The sequence below is a fragment of the Pieris rapae genome, chromosome 8, assembly GCF_905147795.1.
Source record: "Pieris rapae chromosome 8, ilPieRapa1.1, whole genome shotgun sequence".
NCBI lineage: Eukaryota > Metazoa > Arthropoda > Insecta > Lepidoptera > Pieridae > Pieris > Pieris rapae.
The window spans coordinates 9,544,286-9,562,812 of NC_059516.1; positions in this window are offsets into that span (position 1 = coordinate 9,544,286).

Here is an 18,527-nt window from a genome sequence, read left to right on the forward strand (position 1 = left end):
CTCTAATCATAATGTATAAATTATACTTTTGTGTGTAATTAAACTTATCCTATATCCGATTTTGATGTTTTTTGTGTGTGTTCAATTAGATTCAAGAATGATTTAGATTTGCAATGAGATGATTTTTGTGTACAAGGCAACGTCTGTCGGGTCAGCTAGTAAAAAATATATTAAGTATGGGAAAGTAGGTTCAGTGTTCTATCGCTAACAAATATCTGATGACGATAAACGATGTTGATTTTTTATCTGCATACGATAATTGTCGTAATAAGAAAAGGGAATTAAGACACAAACAGTGTTAAACACACACAACACAAAGTTTAATGAATTTGAAACCTCTCCATAACTATACTGGATCATAAGTCTTATACAATAAAAATGTCTAAACTGATTTTAATGAAACTTGTATTAAGGAAACATTTTGCAAATTAAGGATAATTTGCGAAATGTTTCCTAAAAAGATATGGACAAAAACTTTTGGTTTGCAGTTTGCACATTTTTTTAAATGTCAATAGTTATTACTGCGTGCCCGTTTCAAGTAAAAACAGTTTGCACATTTCTGCACTACAAGGCAAGTAGACTGTGGTACCTGATAACAATGTCATTTGAAGTTTGGTACTTGGCAGTGATCCAGAAAATGCAGTACAATTTTGAATAAAGCTATTTCATATTTTCATTACATAACGTCACCTTTGAATTTATGACCTGTTCCTATCAATATCGCTGCAAAATCTAAATATATAAAACAAAGTCGTGTTAGTTACACCACTTATAACTCAAGATCGGCTGGGCCATTGTTAGTTATCTCTTTTGTGAATTCTTCTCCGCTCAAAATAGCAGAATATGTAATAAATTATCGGAGAAGTTATCGAATTAAAATAAATAATTTAATTAATTTACGGATGCAAACAGCACGTGGTGCCATCTGTTGACAAAACTACGCATCATTACATGGCATTCCTATCAATTCAAGAAGTTCCGATTTTGAGGTGAGAAGACCTTGGTAAAGATAAAGGTAAAGATGGATGTAAAATGTTGTATATCAGAAAGTGCTTTAACATACAGTATCGCAATATTGGCTAGAGAATGAGAAAAGACGCTTGATGTGTAAAACTGCCATTCTTCTTTCACACTTCTTGCAAAAAAGTAGTATTATGTTATCTTTATTTTATTATCTAAATGAAATCCTACATTAAGTTAAACAAAGTTTACACGATATTAGACTGTAAGGCGGAACAAAGTTCGCCGGGTCAGCTACTTTTTATATAAAACTTCCTCAGTAAGATCCTGATACTGATTATTAAATGAGTTCTTCCGAAATGGTAAAGATCGATCCTAGCGATGTTCTCTCTCCATCGGTAGCTCATGTCTCAGCGTCGTAAAACATCTCTACTATTTCCACCGGTTTCTGTCAGTTTTGGGGATCATCTGTCTCACTTGATCGGTCCATCTGGTTGGTATGTCACATGACGATGCTCAGTTGTGGCTAAAACACGAGACATGCAATCAAGAAAGAACGTGATGGTGAACCTCTAGGGTATAAACGACATTCCAAGTTGAGTTATGTTCGTACTAGCAGGTTTCAGAAGTAGTGTTTACATTATATATTTATTTCGTACACCTCTTAAAGAAAACATTTAGCTAAAGATAACTTAGGAATAAAGTTATGAAAGAAAAGAACAATAAAAACAGACGTATTTATATTTATTTACCAAATTACATTTAACTAATTGTATGTACGTGAGAACTGCTTATGACGCAAGTTTTTAAACGCATATATACATGTTAAAAAAGTGTATGTCTCTTTACAAAAATGAATTTTTTACATGAGAAATTTAATATGATAATACGGGTTGTAGATCGTCATCAGAAGGCCGTCCTGAATTTAGTTTTCTAGGCTCATTCTGTTGTGTAACTTGAAGGCCCTTTTAAATTGATTAAACAAGTTTATATTTCGAATTTTAGACGGTAATTAAATAAATAATTGCACAACTTCATACATAATAGACCTCTTTAAATAATTTATACGCGGCTTCGGCAAGATAAACAAATTTGTTCGACGAGTATTGCGTGTAGTGTTGATATGTTTAAATGATAAGCTTCAATGGAGATAGTTAGTTATATTTTTTATCTATGTAATCTGTTTTGGCTTTCTGTATTATTTATTATTCTTTCTTATAATTATAGTAGTTATATTAGTATAAGCTGTAAGATTACTTATAATTAAAAAAATAAATAAAAACTATTTAATTACGATACAGTGGCTATAAACGAAAAGTTTGTCATAATTTTGGTTTTTTGATAAATTTTATTTGTCTGTATTAAAACATACTTAACTAATTAACATACGTAAACAGTGCTTTTGTATCTTTATATATATATATACTTAGATATCGAATCAGTTATAAAAATTTGTTCCTAACCGTATAATGTTCCTATCGTATAATGTTCTAGTAAAGGTATTAATCAAATGATAAGCGATTCCATTTCTGGTCAGAAGTTTTTGTTATTAATGCGGTCGGGATTAATGTTGGCAAGTAATGGATTTCTAGAATACCTTTTTCTTTCGCAAGTTAAAGAATAGTGTGTCACAATGATATATTACAAATGCCGATTGAACGTAATCCAATGAAAGGGTACGGTACACAATTGTGTGTTGTGTGAAAACTTTGTACTATTTTCTAAGAGAATTGCGGACAAACCGGATTTTTTAATTATAAATGGGCAAATAGGCAGATGGCTCACATTATGCTATGTGATATAGTCGACCATGGACAGCATTGCCAGAAGGCACACAAATACGTTGGCCGTTTAAGAATTTGTACGCTCTTTTCTTGAAGCATCCATCGATTGGTTCGTAAATACTTCAGTGGGCAGCTGGTTCCACATGGTCGTGTTGCGCGCCAAAAACTGCCTTAACATAACCGAGGTTATGAAACGACGAACGTCGAGGTGATCCGGATGAATTTTATAAGAAACACACAACCATAATCTTTTATTTTTACATATTTCACAATTAATCAAAGGCCGGCAACGCACTCGCGAGCATCCAGAGTGTCCATGGGCGGCGGTATCACTTAACATCAGGTGAGCCTCCTGCCCGTTTGCCACCTGTTCTATAAAAAAAATAACACAAAGAAATTGTTATTTGAATTAGATTGCATTAAATTGCTTTTAAAAATACTTATTAAGTTCCAAGTTTAAAATTGGTACAGTGAAATTTCCGACCACGCCTACAAGTAGGCTCCACTAATGGGCATTGAATCACACCATTTTCGTGGCATTTCGACGAAACGTACTTAATTATTGACTCTTAAAGAAACTGTAACAATTGAAACGCCTTACAATAGCGGTATTATAATTTAATTATTTTCGTCTTAATTATAAATTTAATTTCCATAATGCGGAGACTTTACTTGAAATTAAGCTCCTAATTGAAACACGTGACTCGTGATTACTTCGCATTCTGGCTTTATGAATTTCTATTCGAATGGGGACATACACGTACATCCCTTTGTTAATTGGACGGGACTACATACACGTAAAATATCAAAGCTAAAAAATGATAAACATTTTAAAATTAATTCAGTTTATGTGTTTATTCGTTTATAACATAAATCTTAGCTCTTTGTAAATACTGACAACGCGTATTATGAAAATATATTTAAACAGGTTCGATCCTTTGCTGTGCACTAGTGGACTTTCTTTCTAGGTGCTTATTTAACATTCGCTCGAATGGTGAAGTCATCCTGATGAAACCGGCCTACCTTAGATCGAAATCGATGCCGTTTCAGGCAAAGGGGCTGATCGGGTGATCAGGTGACAAGTTGGTTCTTGTCTATTAGATATTGAGATTGAGAAATGATCATGAAATAGATACATAAACTTGCCCAGACCAAAAAAGGTGCAACTGGTTTAATTTAACTATATATTTAATATTAAAATAATTTAAATATTTATTTCATTCGCAACAGACATTTTATAAGTTCAATTTCTACTATTATGATTTACATTACTAGATTTTTTGTATATATATATATATATATATATATCGGTGTAATAATGTAAATTAATTATAGCCTGTTTAAAATACTACCGTTGCTTTATTCAGTTAATAAATACTATTATTTACCATTTATTAACTGTTCCATGTTCTTCCCAAATGTTACATAATCTAATAAGCATTCACAATAAGTACCTTCAATCCTATTACGAATTCAATATTCAACATCGGACTCGTATCTCAGCACGTATTAGTACTGAGATTAGCATCTCATCACAATGCCAAAGCCTACGTTGACTTTTATTGAAAATATTATTTAAGTAATGCACATAATATGAATATGTTTGGAACTTCTAAGCATTGTACGGAAAATCATATTCGTTTTTCTTATGTCGTATCGAAATACCACAATTATTTATAACGTACCTACTGTTTACATAATATTGTAGTCATTTTTAAATTTTTTTTGGTAGGATGCATGTGTTGAAAAGTTTTCTCTTGATGTGCATGCTTGTTTTACTATTTTCATAAATTATTTTAGGGACCAATATCTCTTCCGTGCATTTCCAATTCTTCTGTCTATTTACTTTGTAGTTGAATCATAGTTGGATATTAATTGACCTATTGACCTTCGCCCCGGCTTCTCACGGGTGCAATGCTGATACTAAATACACTACAGAAAATCTGTGAACGTTGTATATATATAAAAATGTGGGTTATCCATAAGAGATAGACATATACCATCATGGACTTCTTCTGTAGACCTTTTCAATGTGTACAATACTTAGTGCATTATTTTGATAAAACTCGTAGGGTTCAGCCTGCGTTTGCAATGTAAGCGGAAAAAATGTAATTATTTACGACATCACATTAGAAACCTCAAAATTAACCGTACTTCTCCACTTTTTAATGGATGATATTATACATAAGCATACAAAGGGACATAGGGACAGAGATAGCGACTTTGTTTTATAATATGTAATGATTGACATTCTGATATTCTTTTTTAAAATTAAGTTACACACACAAGTTTTTAGAAGGGGATGCAAAATTTATTAAATCAATTACATTTATTCAGTCTTTTGGTCTGGGTATGGTAGGTTCGGGCTTGTTACGTCTCAGAACAGAGCTATTTAGAATTGTTATAGCTGCAGGTATTAATCCGAACTACTCCTTTGAACACTTTCCGTGGTGGGCCTCTCATAAAGATATAACGGAGAACGTGGGTCTAAGGGTTCCAAGCAAGAATCTGAGGCGGAAGTCACAATTTTTGTAAAGATTGCAGACACACACTTTGTTAGCGAAACGCCGCTCTAGCGACCGATAAATCTAATAAGGTTTATAATATAATAAGGTTTATATGGAGGTAGACCCATTTGTTCGTAGTTTAGCTGACATCACAAGAGTTGCTTGTTTAATTATTACGTATAAGATTATATTTTTATAATTTGTTTTTATTGTATACTTTATTGCATTCTTAATAATTGTAAAAAAATATAATAATTACGTGGATAATTAAAGAGAACTATTAAAATTTTATCTTAATAGCTTATATACCCATGTAAATTGAAAGTTTGATATATTTTTAAGTCCTCTTGGTATGAAACTATAATCTCTTCAAAATTTAACGGTAGACTATTTCCACTTTGGCTAAAGGCACCCAGTCCTTTGCCAAGTCTCATTTTGTATTTTTTCAACTCATTAGCTTGCGAATGACGTTTCTGCTCTCAATATTTTAGCTTTAATACGGAGAAAATATAATAATGAAAGCTATTAAGTAGTATGAAAACTAAATGAGTGTTTGTCAACCAGTTGATGCATGGAATATAATTTTTAGGTTTCTAGTATAATGTTAGTACATAAAAAAAACAGTATCGCTATAACCTCTTGAGGTCTTGGCCTCAGATTTCTGAATCTGTTTCATGATCATTTATAAATCTAATAAGCAAGTGGGTGATCAGCCTCCAGTGCCTGACATGACATGTCGGTTTCCTCACGATGTTTTCCTTCACCGTTCGAGCAAATGTTAAATGCGCACATAGAAAAAAAGGCCATTGGTGCACAGCCGGAGATCGAATCTACAACCTCGGTATGAGAGTCGCACGCTGAAGCCATGTACATATACTGCTCATGTTAGTAAAAACTTATATTTAATTAGCTGACCTTCTGAGCGAACTTTGAGAACTTATTTTGATTTATTATGGCGATTTCAAATCAATGTATTTCAAATATTGAAACTGATGACAGGTAAGATTTATTAACGAAAAAGATAGGCTAAAAACACATCAAATATTTTAATTTACTTGACAGAAAGTATTCAATCAGAGTTTGTTCGTTGTGTTTTCTAATATTTAGTAAATAAGGCAATTTGTAAAAATAATTTATCTTAAACCAACAAAGTAAACAATACAATCTACAATATATATAGTACAATCTACGGAAATGAAAGTTCATCCAAGTTCTACCAAATTTCTTTTTTTTTTAAATTGTAACGTTAGCATATAAGTGTTCTCGTGTAAGTGACTAATGTCTATTATGAGAATAAATGTCTTTAAACCTAAGTACATACATTAATATAATGTGTTGTAAAAGGCACTGTTTAAGTCGGCTTCTGCTAATCCCGTTGTACAGAAATGTCCGTCCCATGTCCCATGGGAAGCGGGACAGAATAATATGACTTTAATTAAATTTCATTAGCTTTACACTTCTTAAGGATCATTACTAAACTTTCTGTACGAGTATGTACAAATATCTGGTAGTGCCTACTTTTATTACATTATATTTAGACAAACTTTACCTAAAATTATTGATCAAATCTTGGTCCGTGTATTTTAATGAATTATTGCTTATTGCATTTGTTTCATAATTTATTTTCAGCGCCTACTTATAAACTTGAAACCTGATAACCTGAAACTTCTATGCCTGAAAAATTAATGTTATTTGTCCACTGTATTACGATGTTTTTCTTCGCCATTTTGAACTGCTATATGCTTATATGCATACGTCGTTATTCTTTAAGAATTAACTAAATAAAAAATTAACTATTTAATAAAATGTAATGTTTAATTTTTTTTACATTTGAACCACTAAACAGATATACACGTAAAAAATATTGACGCTTAAAATTCTGTGCGGTTGAAAGGGTTCCAATAAAAATAACGAAGCCGTAAAACCACCCTCAATTAGTGACATAAATTCTAATTGGACAATGGCCTGAATTGGGACGTAAATTGTTAACATTTTTTATTCAATTGACGGTGATCTCAATTGGGATATTATATACTTAAAAATATTCTGTAACCCTATTAGTTTTTTTAGAGGACAATAGAAGCCGATGATAATTAGGAAGAATCCGATTTTTTTATTGAAACTTTATCCACGAAATCAAGTATTAAATCCCTAATGACATTTTCAGTTTGTTCGTAACTATAAAAATAAATTCAAGACACCAATAAACACTAAAGTCTTTGATAATAAACTTTGAGTAGTCTAGTAATACATATAATTAGTATTGAGTTATTTTGTAGTATGAAAAAATACAGAAAAGATAAAAGAAAAAACGAAACTTGTCAAAGGGGACTAGAACGGAGCATGCTTAGCAATAGAAAAAATAATAAAACAAGACCCTTAAAAGAAACGTTACTTAAGCTACTGATGTGCTGCTAATCACTTCGGGGTCACCACTTTAGGGGATATTGAAATATATATATACTGATAAATAAAGACTGTTCATTAGTGCAAAACTTTACTTGAAACTGACACAAAATACACACGTGTGTTAAGTACAATCGTGGGGAGCTGACTGTGTGCCGCATTAATATCAATGTGCATTATACATAATAAATTGCCGAATCAGCAGCGTACCTACAGTGCCATGAGATGGGCCGGGCATGTAGTGACTCTCTGATTGACCATAAGGGTGACCCGGTGGGGAAGGGGGCCCTATTGGGAAACGAAACAGAGGAATGCCGCTGACGAGATGTTTGGACGACATTGCAAACAAATGGGAAATAGATACAAAACAATATATAAAGTAATAAATAGTATTAATTAACTCTGTTCTCTGTAAGAAATGAATAGGCTTTTTATTTTATTATTTATTTATTTTGTAGTATAAGAAATTGTATTAACCTAACATAAATTAACTCATGCGACTTATTCGATGCAAAGAGTCCTCTTGAGAGTTTTGAAAGTTGTATAGATCTGGTTAGCGATGCGCCATCTTAAGCTCTCTTGTCATTTTCAAACGTGTATATTCTAACAATACTAAGTAATATCATAAGTTATTACTTAGTCTATCTATTGATTGACCTCATTTTAACATGTGTGACGTTTGAGAGCATTAAAAATAAAAAAATATTACGGCCAGTGTGCATTAGTAGAAGAATGTGACCGCCAACAAGGGCCTCTTTAACGCACTCACGTTGGAACTACCAGAAGTAATTTTTGTGGTTACTTGACATGAAGTCGAGTATTATGCGCAACATTTATCCTTCCAATTCAATACGTCTATTGTGACCTAAATCCTGGCATATTTTTCAAATAAGCGAATTCATATGTAGTACATAAATAACAGAGGACATTTAGTTCCGGTCGTTTCTATGTTATGACACGTGCAATGGCGCCGTTTTATGGCTCATGCTTTATTGGACATTGCACTTATTGAAAACACTGGAATTCCCTTTACGACCGACTGCGGTCTAAATATGTTTTGATAATAATAGGAAAACCATAAACACATTTTTAATTTTTCGTATTAATGTAATGTTTTAATGTTATAATTTTAATGTGATACAGAAAAACAGTACAATTAAAAGAACTAAATAAAAAAAGTTCTATCTCTTTCGAGCGATGTCTTCTTGGCAACCACAATAAAACACATCCGAAGTATATAACATAATTCCTTGTCCAAATTAGAGAAAGAGAGACCAGAGATATAACCCAGAACGTCTGGAATAAGACACATACAATATATACTATATAGCCACGGCAAAAGCTAGCTGCTAGGGCGTTTGTATAAATAATACAAAAGTAATCATCGGTATAATTGAATCAATTTAATGTGACCTCGCCATTAATGCAACTGATCAAAACTGTATTAATATAACATTTCAGATAGGCTTTATCTTTTGTTGGAAGTTTGCCAATGGAACCACGTTCTTAATCAAGCGGAAGCCGCGAATTTAATAATATACCACACTCATTAATTGAACAGCTTATTAAGAAAAAATAATCAATCTGTTTATAATTCTAAATTATGAAATTCCTGGCTAATTAATAATTGCTTGTCATCGCGCATATAACATAAGTTAGACCCACAAACATAGTTGTAATAAAATCGTATAATAATCAACAAATTACTAGAATTTTTGAGTTTATTTAAAAGAAGTTCATACTTCGTCTTAGCTTCTGAGACAAGGGAAATAAACCTTCGAAGATCTTGTGTTGCTGCTTGCCGTTCAGTCACGTGGTAAATATTATATATTTAAATACTTGATATGTATCGCATACAACCGAATTACATAATAATGTAATTTAAATTGATATAATAATATAACTACAATTATCTAAACATAATACATATTCAAATTCAAATTCAAAATTTATTTATTCATGTAGGTAACAATGTACACTTATGAACGTCAAAAAAAGAAATATTAAATGAATTTAATTTTACATTTACTGCCAGTTCTCAAATCAAGGGCGTAGAACGGAAGAGAAGAACTGGCAATAAACTCTCCGCCACTCTTTTTAATCGCCAAGTTTTTTTTTACACAATGCTTGTAAGGAGCTGCAACCACTACACCATGTTCCATATGACATATTGAATAATAAAGAATAAAAAAAAAAATTAAAAACAAAGATTTGTCCTCTATCAGCAGGAGGCATGGTGAAATAGGAGCACGCACTTACGTACTCGTGAGAACAACACGCAAAGACGTAGTATAAACAACTAATATCACCGCAAACACGAATTCAAGTACGACCAGTCACCACAAGTAGCACCCGTTCACGAGTATGACGCATGGCCAGCCATTGGCCCCCTCGCCATATTTTAGGGAGAGAGACAACCCGACGCATGGACGCCGCCACAAGCAATGACATTTGAGTGAGCATGACGATCCTTGAAATGTGCACTTGGCTACACAAGAAAATAGTAATAATACTAATTATACTGAAATAATTTGATACCACATGAATCACGGTTTGTTCCCACTTTAGACACACATAAAAATATATCTAATAACTAACCTTAAAATTTAATTTTTAAAAATATTATTAAAAGGAGTCCCTTTAGGCAAGGTTCCGAAGATACTGGCAGCGTTCCCCCTATGAATAGCTAGACTAATTCTTTGTGCGAGGTAGCTGCCAGCTCTTCGTTCTCCTGTGATGTCGACTAACCTTTTTGATAATTCCCTAAAAAGCTTTAACGCGCTAGGACCCCACGGACCAAGGATCTCGACACCGAATGGGACAAAATCATATTCAGAGCCTAGACCCCTATATTTGCAGAGTTTAGCTTTTTCAGCCGCATCACAAGCCGCACCAGCTCTCTTGTTAGTTCCATGAAGATTGGAAGGGGCCAGTGTGTCTGAACAGGTGGCATCCCATACCAAAGCCCGACCCATCTTCCATGGAATTAAACTCATACCGTCCGGTCTCTTGCCATCGTCTCTAGCAATTCCAGTATAATGTAATTGTGTAAATATTGTGTACATACACAAAACATAACTCGACGCTTCGTTAAAGCAGTTTTATTTAAATGGGTAGTAAGCCACATATTGTGTATGTAAAATAACATTTAGTCGTACGTAGTATGTAAAAATTCCAGATTAATTTATTAACATTCCTTCCTCTAACACACTTACAAATCAGTAATTTTTAGCATTTATAATGCTACAAGGTTGGCGTGTGACTCTCTACTCTGATGTAATGGTCATCAATCAAACGCTGGCCATTTCTATCTTTTATATGTGCGCAATTATTAACACTTGCTAGTACGGTTCAAAATAACTTCACGAGGATATAAGGAAGTCATATACAAAAAATTGACAACGTGTTTCAGGTATAGGGACGATTAACATGCCTATGACATTATAATTGAAAGAGGTTTTAAAAAGCGTTTCACATCATACTCCACAGCAATGAAGCGAACAATATTAATTACCATTACCACAAAAAATATCGATTCTTTATATTCATAAATCGCTGAAAACTATTTTCTTTGCGAGAAAATGATCTTAAATATTCAAGATACACCCGTTTGACGTTAAAAATGTCTACCCGTCTAGTGAACGTGGCATTCAGGTTTCCTAGCTCCAATTTGGAACAAACATTAATTCTAAACTAACAGCAAATGTATTCGGTAGCGCATAGTTAAGTTTAAATGACTGAACCGTAGTCTGGCCGCGAGCCAGTATTGACCACGTCTGGGCATTTCCTCTCTACATCCTCATTTTCCGATGAGAGAATGCAAAGTAATTGTGGACGTTGGGATAACTATATTATGTAAAATTAAGATTATTGAAGCAGAATAACTAATAGATTTACTTTTATTAGAGCATTAAACACTCGTTCCTACGACTGCCGTTTGACTCTGTAGTCAGTCTTATGGTCTCCGAAAGACTAGATAAAATGTCAGGAAATGCGTTACTATTAATATACAAGCCCTGTTTGGTACGTACGGTCCTCTGGATGAACTTTTAACACTGTTTTATTAGCCTTTTATATTTTTTACACCTATAATTTATAATTCATTCTGATTCATCAGTCTTAAGATTAGCCTTTTTTGTATATTTTAGTTTAGTAATTTGACTTGTTGGATAGTGTTTCTTTTTTATTGTTCTTTACTAGAGGTGTCTGAAAGGTTAATACTTTTTATTACCATAAAGTAGCGTAATGTTCATTAGTATTACTGCTATGAAATAAACTGCTTGAATATTTACAAACGTTGGTAAAAAGATTAATTTTACTATCATATTTTATTATGACTGAGAATTTAAGGAGGAATTTTTTGTTAATGTTATACAATAGTTACTATTCATGTAATACTCTATCGTATTCAGACAGTTACTGTGTTCCCGTAACATTCGTTCCCGTAATACCTCGTAGGGCAGACATTTTTTCATTGATCGCCTCGTGGCCAGTTAACATACAGCGCCCCGGAGAACGACTAACCATTTAAAAGCTCACTTTAAAAATATATTATTAATATATTATTTTTAAACACCATAAACAGAAGTGAAATAAACGTAATTCTACTTACGTTGTATGAAACTTTTACTCTATCCAATATTAAATTAAAACTTTTACTCTATCCAACTTGAAATGTATTTGTTTATTGGGGGATGACTTGACTCCAATCAAAGACGCATGTTAGGCGAGAAGGCTCTTTATTTATTACATAAAGATAAATTAGTAATGAAACCGATACTTGTATCAGTTAAAATCAGCCAATATTATATTATCAGAAGTTTATCGTGATTATTTTTTATTCAGGATACGATCAATACACATCACAGTTTTTAAAGTCCGATGTTTATGTAAATTATAATATTTTATGATAAATATGTGAAATGTTTCGTCAAGTTTCATCACGATAATTTCAATTTTTGACTGCGAAATATCTCTATATACCGTATCGTATTTTTATACAATTTGTATAGTTTACTGTACGTATTCCATTGGAAAGAGCATTGTTGGTTACATCGTGCTACTCTGATCCCAGAGGTCGTAGGTTCGACCCCTGGATGCTGTGCACCAATGGAGTTTCTTGCTATGCGCATTTAACATTCGCTCGAAAGGTGGAGGAGAAAATCGTGATAAAACCGGCATGCCTTAGCCCCAAAAGTCAACTTGCCTATTAGATTGACAAATGATGGGAAATTTGAAGCCCAGCCCTAAAAAAGTTGTAGCGCCACTAATATTTTTTTAATTCTAGTGGAAAGATGCAAGTTTACTTTTAAATTCGCGCATTCGGAATTTCTTAAATGTTCCGTACAAACATCTATTATCCTTTTTTGTTACCAGAATAATTAAACTTTAAGTATTATGCATGCTTATAAATTAACGTACTATGAACGATATTAACAAAATTAAAAGAAAATAAGACATCTAACTTATATAATTATTCAATTTAGTACCAAAGGAGGTTCAATTTCGTTCGTAAATTTTTCCAAAGCTCAATTTGCAATTACAACGAATACCAGTTTTGCATAGTAAACCTAATCAGCTTTGAGACTCGTGTTGTTTTAGGAAACTCGCCTTTAAATTTATTAGAAATTGCTCTGCAATTTAACGGCGCATTTGATGAATAAAGAACCTTTTTTATTTGGACCAGTTAATTAATCTATAGTTTACTTACTTTGTATACCTAACGATTCTTTTATATGCCATAATATTATACATCACGTTTTTACTTGTTATTGGAACGATATATTCAAGGAAACAAATGTTACGAGATATATTCGTGACGGTCTCACTTCTAATCTACAAATTTTCATTACAATTTTTGATACTGTTTCATTTCATTTAATGATTTTCGACATATCTGTGGACATGTTCGCAGAGTGAATTCACAGTAGCGATTTTGTGTCTAATTTCTATGTACATTATTATATTATATTATATCTTTCTCCAAGTCCAATTGTCGTATTGGCATAGGCATAGGCTGTAAAGATAACGTGTGTGTATTTCTGAAAATAAATAAAAAATGAAATAAAATTTGTACGTGTAAAGAATGTTGCTTCTTTGCAATTTACTAACCAAAAGAAATATTGATTACTATCAATATTTATACGACTTTCATATTTAGTTGGGAACTGGCATTTTGAATTATTTAAAATACTCTTAATTTTTTTAAGGGCTGCAGCGTATAATATAAAAAAGATGCCGTATTTAAATTTGGGTCATACTTTATTATATAGGTGGGTGTATGTAGGCACTTTTTGGCTTTGATTTTAAGCATAGATTATATATGATTAATAAAAGAGCAAATACTTACTTTTTATACCTTTATTGATATAATTACATAAAACCCTACTTTTGTGTCTGATGAAAGAAACCCAAACGGGTTTCTTTCATACGGGTTTCTTTCATACGCATGTTATAACTGTTTTGTTGTAAGGTTTGTTACAAAGATGCCATTATTTTACAGATATTTAGTTTTCTAATAGTTTACCAATCCCGAAACATAGATGTCATGACTTTATAAATACCAATTCCATTAAAGAGTCATCTACCGAGCTAAACCGCAAGCTTGGACTAGTGCTACGACGTAGCACGTATGCTACGAGGAACAAACGAAGTTACTCACTAAAACTTTTTAAAATCGTTTAACTTTTAGTTACATTAGGAATAGACTCCATCTACTGAACAAACATATTAACAGCTGTTAGGAAATTTCAGTTAAAATTTGATATTCTAGATGAAAATATTTTACAGATAGATGGCTCTAGTATGTATAGGGATATATAATATATTATGTACAATAATACGCTATATACTTGGTAACAACTTATATACATGTTTGATAGATGGCATTTTAGCTATTAATAGATATTTATTGAACTGGACTTAAAGAAACAAAATCAGTTATTATTTACAACTATCAAATATAGAAAGCATCACGTACTTTGTACATAATATAATATTATTTCTTTATTAAAATTAAATATAGTTTATATCATTAAATTAAAAGCAAAACAAATAACATAAAATTAAAAGCGGCCTTATCGCTAACAAGCTATCTTCCCTATTTAGGTAAAGATTAAGTAACGACAAGAACTGAACCTAGAAACTGCAGTGGGCATTAGCGACTAAGGTAGAATACGATTTATTTATTTATTTGTATGATAAAACTTACTAATCAAAGATATTAATTAAGAAGAGTATTTTTTTATTTTTTCACAGAAATTTCAATTTTCAGTTTTTGTGTATTACATAATTGTGTATTATATAATTTTAATTCTCAACAATCTTCGTATTTAGGTAATATTGTTTGCTTTAAGTATTTAGTTATATTTTCAATAGTTATTTTCCCATCGACTTTTTATGTTCTAATATAATTAATCTGCATGAGTAAAATATATGTTTTCATAGTTTCTTGTATTTTTTAGCATGCTCTTATTTTAGAACTTAAAAATAAATCTAATATCGTCTTATATAATAATAAGGTTATCAAAGATTTAAACACTTAAATTTGCGTCGTTATAAACAATTGTTCAATCTCAATAAAGGTAATAACTAAATCGAATACTCAAGAGGTCTAGCTCATTTAAATAATGAAAACTATAATTATTCATACAATGGTCGCTGAATTGACACAAATAGCGATATTGTGGCATAAAGGGTACATTATATTATAGGTATTATAGGTAATAAATATATCATATTATATAGTGTATATAACTTATTCTGAAAAGAAAAGTTTTGCCTCTTTATTTTATTAAAAGTAAAGCCAAAGCCAAAATATATAAATACGGGTTAACTATATATGTATATAATGTAAAAACCTTTTCTTATATAATAAGAGAAGGTTTTTACAGGAGGTCATATAATAGTGTTGAATATAATAATAACTATTATTATAGTAACTTAAATTATAGTATTCGAATAAAGGCTATTTTTATTATATCAATAAATTCACAACGTTTGTCAGGTTAAACCGATAACAAAATTATTAATAGAGTCAAAATCTTTGCCTAAGAACCGTTACAGATTTGTTATATATGTGGCCTCAACTTAAAACATCTCCAATTTTTCTATATATTTTTCGTCACTCAGCAATTGTGTACAATGCAATAATGTGATGGGCTTTAAGCCATGATCAGTGCAATGAATGAAAGAAGCTACAAATTTTTGGCTTTGACCTAATGCAATTCAGAGGGTAATAGACCCTCATCATGCAAGTAAAATTATTATTATTTTTTTAATTGGTATTATTCCAAAGTAATACTAAAGAGGCGCATGGACCTCTTTAGTATTACTTGGGGGACTACCCTGTTTTAAGATTGATTAAGATTCTTGGTTCGATAAATTAACCATATGTTCCATTACTTTAAGTAATTAAGTTTGTTTATGGAAGAGCTGGGAACACTGACAAAGGTATTTTTTACTTAAAAGGGTTTCCAAATCTTATACTTTGAAAAGAAAATGTACTTAAAATGAATAAAGACTTTTTATTATTATTATTATTACAATAAAAAATTTAATTCTACTCTAATAAAAAGTTAGTTAAGTACTTATCAGATTATAGAACTCTGAATCCTTATGCAATTATAGTGTCCTCCCACACCTTACTGTGATAAAACCAGCAGTTGTATAAGTCCATGAATTTATCTGTGCTAAAGTAGGCTGGGGTTCCTACATTATGTGCTTAATACATTGCAGGTGCAGTTTCATAATTTTAAACTTGAATAAGTGTAAAACAAATCCGATAAAATCTCTAAATGATACTTGCGGGAAGTTGACATTATGAAGTCGACTTCAAGAGTCTTATAAGTTTAAATAAGTGTTAAAATAAATGAAAAATTGTATTAGATATTAAAAAATGTTTTGAATTTAAAGTACTTACAAATTATATTTATTACTCGTAAAAGACTGTACAGAAAACAATCTTTAAGAAAACACTTTTTTACCGGATTGAAGCTATGTATTATTAACAATATTAATACAAACAATCCGCGAAAATGAAGAACACCGTGAGCAATTGCAGAAACCCTTCATTTTTTAGTCGATACCAACTCCGTGGAAATACAGATAATACACCTTTTTTACAGCTGTGATACTTTTTTCAACACCTTATTTCTTCAGACACCGTGACCACGCACGCTGAAAAGCAAGCGAAACGTCGGATAAATTAAAAAGTATATTAAATATAATAATAAGTTTAAACTTGTAAAAGCTATGTTAATAAAAGAAAATTATCTTTCCTTGCACGCAATTAACATACTACATTAAAAACCAACCAAGAATGCAAAAAAATACCCATTTCTTCTAGGTTATAGTTTAATATCACATAATTTTAGGGCTTTATTGGCCATTCTAATGAATGATGTCTATAAAATTTGATCTTCATTCATTTTGGAAGAAATTTGTTTGTTTTGAAATAAGTTCTATAATGACTTGTTGTCTCAATATAAGAAGACATAAAAGTCTGCATGACTTCGATATCACTTCCATTAATATATTTTTAATATATAAAACAAATTGTATTAAAATTGATTGTATTAAGTTTACGATTAAAGGCTGGTGAGGGCTCAGTTAAATCAAAGTATCGATGACGAAAGAAGAATTTAGGATGAATTTTTAAATCCTTTGGCTCCCACCGTTTGATAACTTGTAATGTAATGCAAGTACCAAGCCCATTTGTCCCTTTTTTAGCCGCATCACAAGCCGCACCAGCTCTGTTGTTGGTTCCATGGGAAATTGCCCGTGAGTCTGAACAGGTAGCATCCCATACCAGCACCCGGCCCATGCTCCATGAAATCAAACTAAAATATAAAGGATACTAAAGTAATTAATTATACATGTACATGTACATAAACTTAGATTAATATTCATTCAATTCGTTAGACAAACGAAAGTGAAAAGCTAGTAGTGTAATAAAAATAATCTCCAGATTATATTTATGGGAAATAAACCTATGTGAGGAACTTAAATTCCAAATTTATGCAAATAATTCCACCAAAACTACCGAAACACGCTTATTGAACATAACTGGCACAAACAACAGAACTATAGGTTATGTTTGCTTTACATGTTGCCTAATCGTCAACACCGATTCTCTCGTGGCGTTGATTTCTGAGAACGAAATAATTCAGCATCTAGTCAATGTATCTGAAGTTGTGCGAAAAATATAAAAATATATCCTGTATTCAATATTACATTAAGTTCATTTTTAAAATAATACACCTCCGATGCAGTGAAGATCTCCAAATTCTTGTCTTGTCTCTTGCCTCGCCAATCTTTCCCCGCTTTACCTTTTGTTCCATCTTGACAGGTTTCTGGTGGGTGTTCACTCTTTTTTCCTAATATAACTAGTAAGTAACTCTAAACATTTAGATAGGTAGTAAGGATAACCACCAACTCTTTATGATCATTTATTACAAATCATAAAAACGATTTTCATTTACAACAAAACTATGGAAGTCTTTGGATTGCAGCTAGTGGCCTAACGACTGAAATCTCTACGAAACTAGGAAATTATATTTTTGAAACATGTTAAAAATTTAATTTAGTGTTGTTTAACTTCTTTATTGATTCGAACTTTTCTCTAATTTCAAAACTCCACACCCCTTCTGAAAGTATTCGCCTTGTGTTGTTGTAATGAATTTTATTAAATTATTTCTATGTAAGTACATACAGTCCTTGCACTTCTGAAGTACTATATAATTTGATTAGTACATATAATAATGTAAAAATACATAAAACATATAAAAGACGTACGAACGTAGGAGACTAGAATAGTTATAGACTAGAATACATACAAAGCATACCCAAATAATTATAATAGGCGATAAAA